Source organism: Artibeus jamaicensis, unplaced genomic scaffold (genome assembly GCF_021234435.1).
Source record: "Artibeus jamaicensis isolate MK-2021 breed Jamaican fruit bat unplaced genomic scaffold, CSHL_Jam_final scaffold_660, whole genome shotgun sequence".
Taxonomy (NCBI): domain Eukaryota; kingdom Metazoa; phylum Chordata; class Mammalia; order Chiroptera; family Phyllostomidae; genus Artibeus; species Artibeus jamaicensis.
This window is the reverse complement of record NW_026522052.1, coordinates 351,376-359,884: the sequence shown is the minus strand read 5'-3', so window position 1 is coordinate 359,884 and position 8,509 is coordinate 351,376.

Genomic DNA, 8,509 nt, shown 5'->3' with positions numbered 1-8,509 from the left:
AGGTGTGAGTGATGTGTTGGTGGCAAAAATCATTCTATTACTCGTGGGTAGTACTGGGAAGTCATCTCACTGAAAGACTTTGGGTGAGAGGAGGTGTGAGCAACAGATTAAAATGTCCCTGTGAAGTAATGCCACCTTATTTTTACTTTTTTAGTTTATTGAACAATTATGATTAGACAAGTTTTGCTGAAACCTTGGGAATATGCTATATTTCTAATTCTGATGACAATTTATAATGCTTATTAAGATCATAATTCATTCATTTACATATTTGCTCATTAAAATAATCTGTATATCTTCCCATCCATCACCCACCCACTCATCTCCCACCCATCCTTCCTTCCCTCCTCCACCCTTCCATCTATTCAGCCATGTAGTACACATGGTTATTTATTTATTTTAATATATTTTCTGATTATGCTATTATAGTTGTCCATATTCCCCTCTTTATTCCCCTCCTCCCCTCCCACCAGCATTCCCTCCCTTAGTTCATGTCCATGGGCCATACATATAAGTTCTTTGACTTCTACATTTCCTATACCATTCTTAACCCCTCCCTGTGTATTTTGTACCTACCATTTGTGCTTCTTATTCCCTGTACCTTTTTCCTCATTCTCCCCACTCCACCTCTCTGCTCATGTCCCTCCATGTGATCTCCATTTCTATAATTCTGTTCCTTTTATAGTTGTTTGCTTAGTCTGTTTTTGTTTTTGTTTGATCTTTGTTTGTTTCTTTCACCTTAGTCTCAGTGATGGAAGATTTTCGGACATTGGAGACTGACAAGGAAGAAGAAGAACAAACCACTCAAGACCCTGACCTGACCACTGGTGAGTGTCCCCCACTGTATTGTAGAGTAAACACTTGACATTTTCAGCTCTCATGAGTCCAATAGTGTTTTTCAGTCCTCATTTTCTTGACCCTTCTGCTGGTTGATCACTCCCTTGTTCTGTGACTTAGTTGCCTGCTGGTTTCCGTGACACACTCTGCCAGTCCTATGACTTTCTCTGTGTCCATGAGCGAACTTCCCTTCCTCCTCTCACTGCTAATATATACATGTGCTTCTAACTGGACGTCCCTGTCATTGGTTCTTTCCTGAATTCTTTTTTGAAAATGTATTTTCTTGATTATGCTCTTACAGTTGTCCCATTTTTTCCCCTTTATTCCCCTCTGCCCTGCACACCCCCTCCATCATTCCCTCCCTCCTTAGTTCATGCCCATGGGTCATACAGATAAGTTGTTCGGCTTCTCCATTCCCTATACTATTCCCAGCTTCCCACTGTCTATTTTGTACCTATCATTTATGCTTCTTATTCTCTGTACCTTTTCCCACATTCTCACCCCTCCATCTACCTGCTGCTATCCCTCCATGTGATCTCCATTTCTATGATTCTCTTCTTGTTTTAGTTGTTTGCTTAGTTTGTTTTTATTTTTGTTTTTTTAGGTCTGGTTGTTGATAGTTGTGAGTTTGTCATCATTTTACCATTCGTATTGTTGATCAGCTTCTTTTTCTTAGATAAATCCCTTTAACATTTCATATAATAAGGGTTTGGTGATGATGAACTCCTTTAACTTGACCTTATCTGGGAAGCACTTTATCTGCCCTTCCATTCTAAATGAAAGCTTTGCTGGATAGAGTCATCTTGGATTTTGGCCTTTACTTTTCATGACTTAGGAATACATCTTTCCAGCCCCTTCTAATGACTGCAAGGTTTCTTTTGGGAAATCCGCTGATAGTCTTATGGGAATTCCTTTATAGGTAATGCTCTCCTTTTCTCTTACTGCTTTTAGGATTCTCTCCTTATCTTTAATCTTGGGTAATATAATTATGATGTGCTTTGGTATGTGCTTCCTTGGGTCCAATTTTTTGGGGACTGTCTGAGCTTCCTGGATTTCCTGGAAGTCTATTTCCTTTGTCAGATTAGGGAAGTTCTCCTTTAGTATTTTTTAAACAAGTTTTCAATTTCTTGCTTTTCCTCTTTTCCTTCTGATACCCCTAGGATTCATATGTTGGAAACTTTCAAGTTGTCCCAGAGGTCCCTAAGCCTCATTTCATTTGGTTGAATTCTTGTTTCTTCATTCTGTTCTGGTTGAATGTCTATTTCTTTTTCTGGTCCAAATTGCTAATTTGAGTCCTGGTTTCCTTCCCTTCACTGTTGGTTCCCTGTACATTTTCCTTTATTTCACTTTATATAGCCTTCACTCTTTCCTTCATTTTGTGGCCATACTCAGCCATTTCTGCGAGCGTCCTGATTATCAGTGATTTGAACTCTGAATCTGATAGGTTGGCTATCTCTTCATTGCTTAGTTCTATTTTTTGAGTTTTGATCTGTTCTTTCATTTGGGCCATAGCTCTTTTTGTCTCAGTGGGCCCGAGATGTAGTAAGGGGCAGAGCCTAAGGTATTTGCCAGGGCAGGGCAAGGCAAGGCATTTTGCTGTTTGTGGTGTTCTCTGTGGGGGAGGGGTTGAGAGGAAACAATGCTTCTTGCTTAGCTTTCTACAGGCTTTCAGCTATTTCCCTGGCAACCCACAAGCAAATTGGGCCCTTCTAGTGCTGATTCCCAGGTGGGTAGGTTTCTGTACATTCTAGGACCCTGTGGGTCTCTCCAACAAACTCTCCTGTGAGGCTGGGAGTTTCTCCCACTGTCAAAACACCCACAGGTTTTTTTAGTCAGAGGTTTTGAGGCTTTATATTTCACATGCTGGAACCCTGAGTTGCGCGGTCTGTCTCACTCCCCAGTTGTTCCTCCTGGTTTATGCACATGGAAATGTGGGGCTGCCCGCTCTACCAGCCACTGCCTTGCCCACCCTGGCCCTCCAGCTGCCACCTTGCCACGAGTCCTCTCTGCCTCTGCTTCCCATCTCCACCCCTCCTACTGGTCTGGATGAATGTTTCTTCTTTAACTCCTTGGTTGTCAGACTTCCATACAGGTCAATTTTCTGGCAGTTCTGGTTGTTTTTTGTTTTTAAATTTTTTGTCATACTTCTTTTGGTAGTGAGAGGAGGCATAGTTTATCTACCTATGCCTCCATGTTGGCCAGAAGTGCCCTAGCACACACTGTTTTAAGATAGAATCAGATATGACAGGTAAATTCTTATTTTTAGGACAATGTGATGTAGTGGGGGAGATAATATGTAGATGAACAATATTGGTATTTAATCTTCAATAATTGAACAAATTGAGATAGACTCGATTTCACTTTTCCAGGGGCACATAGCAACATACTAATAAGCTTATGTTTAGGAAATAGAGGCTAGTCTGTAATGTTTGGAAAATTGTAAAGGAAATGATATTTACTGGTCGTAATTGATTGAATGTTAATATTCTGTAAATGTGTCAATCATTTGGATAGGAAAAATTCTATCTATCAACAGTGTCTTCAAAATATTTTACCTATTTCAACAGGTAGAAAAACAATAAAAAGAGAGAAAAAAGAGCTTTCTTAAGAAGCTTAGCACAATCTAATATGTGTTAAATTATATGGTGATACAAATGCCTTGAAATATCAGCTAAAAAAATTCAGATTGCAAGGGTCAGCCTGGATTGATTAAATCAGAATTTCACTTGAATGAGCAGCCACCTGTCTATTTAATTAGCTGTATAGGTATCTGTATGGTAAGTGGAGGCAGTCTGGCTTCCTTGACCAGGTGTCTGGGTAGCTAAGGGAAGCAGTGTTCCCATAGATTTGGAGGGTCTGATAACCAGTGTTCTCACAGCCTTGACACTGGGTCCGATAAGCTGTTCCTATAACATGAACTGGGCTCACATGTGCAGAACTGTGTTATGTTATGTAAGGTTCTGGTAGTTTTCTGAATTTGTTCTCCTCTAGTACTTACACAGGTAGGGACTCCCTGCTGGGGGTGATGATGATGAGAGACATGCAATGAGACAGGTGCCACGATGGGTGCCACTCTGGGGAGCAGGGGCCGTGACATGTGCTATGCAGAGACATGCAAATAGACACGCAGCCTGCTATGTGCATGGCCCACCCACCCATGAATAAAGGCATGCCAGACATCCCAACAGCTCCGTGAATATTATTCCACCTGTGCGAATACCATGGACCTGCCTGGTCTTGAAGGGTGGCAGCACAGTATCACAAGGGAAGTTTGAACAATTCCGGCTGTGAGGGTGTTCTGGAATGGAAACCAAGAGCTGTGGGAGCTAGCCCTGACTCTACTATTTGCTGGTGTGGCTAGGGTCACAGAAGGTTCTCCTAGCTGTTTGTTGACCATATTGAGATATATTGACTTACTTATGGAAGCAGAGAGTGACTGTGGCATTGCACCATTTTTAAAATAAAGAATTAAAGAGTTTATCTGAAGTGGAACAATGAGTCTGTGGCTGAACTGAGAGTAGAAACAAGTACTTTCGAGTTTTTGGTCTGATTATTATTTTTTCCTCATAAGATTCTACTCCATGGACTCTAGTTTCTATAGTAAAGGTTCCATGGGTGTCTGAGCATTTGATTTTCTTGGTAATGCTGTTTCCTTGCTTTGGGGAGAGGCTTTATTTTTGTGACCTGTCTCATATCACCTTAAGAAAGCCGGGTGACAGTGCACGTGAGGTATCTCTGGGCCTTCCGAGGGAGGTGTGAACTGACCGTGGCTCGTTAAGTGGCTAGTTAAGGATCTCTCACATTTGCACCTGGCAGAGGGCTTTCCAAAATCACTTTTACAAGAAAAAAAGTTAAGACGCCATCATGAGACTCTGTTTTAAGCCAGTGGGGGAAAAATGTTGAACCAATTTTGAAGTAAATCCAGGTAAGGGGACTGCAAAAGAGTCATGTTGCTTCCAATTGTGGTTTTTCTGTAATTTTTCTGTTGGGTAAAAAACACACAGAAATGTAAGTGAAAAAAGAATGAATACAGGACTTAGATGACCAGAGAATGAAATATTCTGAGACTGAAACTTAAATGTATAGTGCAATCTATCAAATCTATTGACGTGATGGGTTTTAGTGCAATACCCATGAGAGATTCACATAAAATTTGCCAGGTGTTCATGTAACTGCAGACAGGTAGACTTTCTCTTTACTTTCCTTTTTTTTTTTTCTAAAACTCAAATTTGATGTCATTCTTCTACTCAGAACTCTCAGTGGTTTCCTTTTTCCTGAAGGTTATAGTCCAAACTATTGAGCAAGTCACCCAAGGCCACTCATGCCCCGGACTCCATCCACCTTCTCGGCTCCCCTGTCACTATGCCCCAGTGTGGACCCATAGACAATTCTGGCTGTAGTTCAAGCACAGGTGTGGGCATACTGTGCTGTGATTCACAGGTCCTCTGTGCCAGAAAGAGCCTTCTCTTTCTGCGGAGACTCAGTTCATCCTGCAAGGCCCAGACCGAGTATGACACTTCTCAGAGTGTGGTAGTAACTAGTGATTAAGAACATGGATTCTGGAACCACAGCCTCAGTTTCCTCGACTGTGAAATAGGTGCAATGACAGCCCCCATGCACCAGGTTGTTGTGAGAATTAAAGACATGAAATGTGCTTAAGTGACTGGCACATAGTGACTTGCACATAGTAAATACTGTATGAGTTAGCTGTTACTATCCTATATACTCCCAGAAAAAAATAAATTCTCTACTCCCCCCACAATAGTTTTGCATTTAAATCATACTAGTTTGTATTTTGATTTGCATTATATTCAGTTGAACATACATCTGGCTCCTTTGCTGGAGGCTGAGCTCCCTGGAGCTGGTTTGCTCCTTGTTTGCCACAGTGCCCGCAAGGCCTGCCCAGACACTTGCACGGTACAGTTGTCACAACAACAGCTCTGTGGCCGTCTGTCTGACATTGAGCTGCACATATTTGAAGTGGACAATTTGATAAGTTTTGACTTATCCATAGACCTATCAATTCATCACCACAATCAAATATCTGTCACCCTCAAAAGTCCTCCCTTGCCTTTTCATTATTTTTAAAAAATTTAATGGGGGTAACATTGGTTAATGTAATTATACAGGTTTCAGGGGTACAATTCTGTAATACCTCATCTGTACATTTTACTGTGCATTCATTACCCCAAGTTAAGTCTCCTTCCATCACTGTTTATCCCCTCTTCACGCTCTTCTACCTCCGCTACCCACTTTCCCTTTGGCAATCACCATACTGTTGTCTATGAGGTTTGTTTTGTTCCCTTTTTTGTTTTTTTTGCTTAATCCTTTCACTTTTCACTCAGCCCCATAGCCCCTTCCCATCTGACAGCTATTAATCTGTTCTCTATCTAAGATTCTTCTTTTTTTTTTAACCCTTATCCACGGATATACCCACTGATTCCAGAGAGAGAGGGGAAGTGGGGGCAGGGTGGGGACAGGGAGGAATCAAACCCTTGGACTTTCAGTTTACAAGACGACATCCAGCCAACAGCCATGCCGGCCAGGGCCTCACATCCCTTCCTAAAACAATCACTGATCATTGAGACCTGCCACTATAGATTAGTTTTAATTTTGCAGAATTTTGCAGAAGTGGAATCGCACACTGCATTTTCCTTTGTCTGGCTTCTCTCACTCAGCACCTGTGTCTGCAGCTCCATCTGTGACGCGGTGCGTGCAGAGGGGTCATTCTTTTCTGCTGGTGAGGAGCAGTTTAGTGAGCATGATGCCACAGTCTGTTTACTCGCTCATCTGTAGATGGCCTTCTAGGCTGTTTACCATGGTAAAATTCTAATACTTATTTACTAAATTGAATCCATTGTAGGAAAACTTTAAATAACAGGAACTGGGTATGTTCTCATGAAAAGTCAAGGTTAGTAAAAGCAGTTAAATCAAATGCTGGTCCTTAGCTGGCACTTGGGGCATAAGCTCTGACGTACAACCCAGACACTTACTTGACCCCTCAGGGGCTGGAAAGATGAGACCTGTCTGCCAGGCTCCGCCCTGAGAAGTCAGCATACCCACGGCTGCACCCCCTCCATGGAACACCCAGGATGGGATGTACAGGTCCTGTCCCCTTGCCTCAAAGCGGAGCAACTTGGAAGGGAAGGTTCCAGCTCCAGAGCTCGCACGAGATCCTGACGGCCAGGGCCTTTGTTGTGACCGCATTTCTGTTCAGCTGCCCTCTGTGCCTGATCTTGCTTCCTTCACAGGTGTGTCCCTGGAGCAGGACCCCATAGGCTCCCACTTGCAAACCTGCCTCTCTGCACCTGGCCCAGGGCACCTGACCCACAGCAGCACTTGAAATGTGAGTGAGGCATGTGAACGAGTGAATGAAAGAGTGAAGGAACTTTCCATTTGAGATATAAACACTGCTCTTTTTGCTCTGAAACCTAAAAGGATGCCTGACTTTTAATTCCTGCAGAGCATTAGACTCTTACTTTAAATTTCACTGGGCAATGATAAGTATATCTTTTTCATCCATGGGTGTGATATTGAATGGTGGCAAAACTTGACAAATGTCACAAAAGGTTCTTGGACTCAGAATAAAAATGGGTTGCGGAGGAAATGCTGCAAGACAGGCTTGTGAATGACATGCATTTGTGGTTTTAATGGTCTTTCCGACTCTTTCGTCACCCCCACTTCAGTCTTCAGCCCATAGTGGGTTCCACAGGGGTAACCAGCCCATGTGGCTGCTTAGCCAGGTGGAGGGAAAAGATGAGGTTGGAGCATAGTGGGCAAGGAGTGACCTTTTTCCTATTCCTAATGGAAAAATGTCCACTGACCACCTTGTATGTGGGAGGTCTTGCAACTGGCAGCCCATTTGTCATTTTAACCCCATTTCCTGAAAGTGTCATTTGATGGGCTGGTGGCGTAGGCACAGATTTTAGAGAAATAAACAAACATACTCTTTATTCCCCATCATCACCTTGGTCAACGTAGATTGTCAGGAAGAAAAATTGAAAAAGAAGACATTTATTAAATAGGTGAAACTTTGACTGTTTTAGGGGTCACAAAAGACTGGGGATTTCCCATGTGTAGAAGCCACTGGGTTTTTGCTGCAGTTATGAGAGAACTAAACTTTCTTTTTGCCCTTTCATGGCTTCTGTGAAGAACCCATGGCCTTTCCCAAGGCCTGGCAAGAGGGGGCTTCCCCTGCATTTCCCAGCAGATGCTGCAAATGGCTCATTCACGCCCAGGCCTGGGATTCTGGGGTCCCCGCTGTGATCTCACACAAAGCAGCAGGGGAGTTTCTCAGCGAGAGCAGTAGCCTTTGTGACTAGTTAGCGATCCAGGAAAAGGCTTCCTAGGAACAGCAGAGCCTTGTGGGGTGTGTGTGGGGGAGGAGGCAGCAGACCTAGGCTTGCTGCCTGGGCCCTGTCACTAGCAGCCATGTAGCCCGAGCAGACAGCTTGCCCCTTGGTACCTGTTTCCTCTTCTGTGAAGTGGGGAGGACAGGTACAGCACAGGGTGACCGGGCGGTGTAGGTTGAACAGAGCACCCGAAGTGCCCGGCACAGCGGCCGGAGGTGCCCCACTCATCTGCAGGCCTCAAACGCTTGGGCCTGCGTTGCATCCCCACAGGGACTGGGTAGGTCAGGTGTGCCTGGAAAAGGACGGAAACTGTACGCTTT